The sequence below is a fragment of the Trichechus manatus genome, unplaced genomic scaffold (genome assembly GCF_000243295.1).
Source record: "Trichechus manatus latirostris isolate Lorelei unplaced genomic scaffold, TriManLat1.0 scaffold00181, whole genome shotgun sequence".
NCBI lineage: Eukaryota > Metazoa > Chordata > Mammalia > Sirenia > Trichechidae > Trichechus > Trichechus manatus.
This window is the reverse complement of record NW_004444117.1, coordinates 5,286,428-5,288,733: the sequence shown is the minus strand read 5'-3', so window position 1 is coordinate 5,288,733 and position 2,306 is coordinate 5,286,428.

The window sequence follows — 2,306 nt, the reverse complement described above, 5'->3', positions numbered from 1 at the left end:
CCCTTATCCAGGTCACATCCCTGATCCGATGTAAAGGGAGTTTCCCTGGAGTGTGCCCTGCACAACCTTTTATCTCTCAAGAGATAAAAGGAAAGGGAAGCAAGCAGAGAGTTGGGGATCTCATACCACCAAAAAAGCAGTGCCAGGAACAGAGCACATCCTTTGGACCTGAGATTCCTGCGCTGAGATGTTCCCAGACCAAGGGAAGACTGATGCATCACAAGGACCTTCCTCCAGAGCTGACAGAGAAAGCCTTTCCCTGGAGCTAACACCGTGAATTTGAATTTGTAACCTACTAGACTGTGAGAGAATAAATTTTTCTTTGTTAAAGCCATCCATTTGTGGTATTTCTGTTACAGAAGCACTAGACGACTACGACACTATATCTTTAGAAAACTGTTGGTTTCGTTTTTGGACTTTTACAGGTAAGTGCAACAGAGAAGTAGTCTCATGAAGCATTCTACTATGCAACATTTACCGTCAGCCTTCAAAATGGAACAATTTTGCATGATTCAGAAAGTATAGCTATATAACCTTGATTGTTCTTTTATAATAATTTGAGGTCCAAAAGACTGCATTTTTAAACATGCTACTATTAATATGTTGGCCTATTTGGTAAAAAGATATTTATCTCATAAATGGTTAAATATCTTTTTCACGAAATTTCTCAGTATTGTAACAGCAACTTGTCAAATCCAAGCATATCTGAATGTGCTCTACCATAATTTGAAATAGTATTGTACATTACATTAAAAAAGTTAAAGAATGGAAAGCTTTCTTAAAAAAATAAATGCTCTATGTGAAAGAATTCTAAGAATTTGTTAGGAGTAGTACACAGTGGATGGCTAGAGTAAATTATCTGTGAATCATGGTTCTAGTAAATGAATATCTGTCTGATATTAAGATATTCATAAAAGCTCAGGTACAACCTTCCTGAGTTAAGAAATAATCTCCATTTGATTTTGAAATTCTAAATAGCATCATAATGCAAACACAAGTTTGGTGTGACAGAGATGGCCAGATAAAGCTCTCTGTCATTCTCTCTGACCTACAGCCCACTGAAATATCTGTAAAATGAGAAGGCATAATGCCTCCAGGAGCCTCCAGGAGGCATGAGATGCCACCATTTCCTGGAAGGTTGTGAGCAAAGGTATGCCTTGAGATGGTACTGCACGGACTAAGCAAGGGAAAATGTAAGAGTAGAGCTGAAAAGAACCTGCACTTCCCTGAAGATGAGTTTTTGGGTCAAATCCAATGCATCAATACAATCCTACTTGGGATCTGAAGCTGATTCTCAAAGATAACGCTCCTAGGTCTGTAATTAAACCCACTGTTAGAAATATGGAATCATAAGAAATAATAAATAAAAATATAGATCCTACAACAAGAATGTAACTTTGGTACAGTTTATTGAATGACGAAGAGGATAGGGAAATATTAGCATTATTTATGTGTATAAACAATCAGTGCCATCAACTTCAATAACTGATCATGCATAAATGGTAACCCAGGAGTAGATGAATAGTGGAGTTAACTACCTATGTGCTGTGATTTCTCCCCACCTGGGCAGTGGAAAAATTTTTTTCAGCTCCCCGTTTTCCCCTCCCCACACCCTCTGATAAACACTGATCTTTTGTCTCAATGGATTTGCTTATTTTAGATCATAACAGTAGAATGATACAATATTTGTGGTTTTGCCTCTGGCTTATTTCACTTCATGTAATGTTTTCACAGTTCATCAATGTGGTGGCAGGTACCAGGTCTTCATTTCTCTTTATGGCTGAATAATGCTACATTGTATGTGCATATCACACTTTGTTTACCCATTCAGCTGTAGCTGGATGCTTGGTTTGTTTCAGCCTTTGGCTATTGTGAATAATGCCGCAATGAACATTGTTTTGGAAGCATCTGTTTTAGTCTCTGCTTGGGATATATACCTAACAGAGGAATTGCTGAGTCATGTGGTAATTCTATGTTTAACTTTCTGAGGAACCATCTAACTATTTTCCATGGTGTATATATGATTTTACATTCCCACCAGCAATGGATGAGGGTTCCTATTTCTCCACATACTCACCAATGCTTGAAATTTTCTATTTCCTGATAATAGCTATCCTAGTATATGTGAAGTGGTACTGTCTTGAGGTTTTTTGTTTTTGTTTTTGTTTTTATATTTTATTGTACTTCAGGTGAAGGCTTACAGAACAAATAGTTTCTCGTGAAACAGTAGTACACATGTTGTTTTATGACATTGGTTAACAACCCCACAACATATTAACCCTCTAAATTCTCAACCTTTTTTTTTT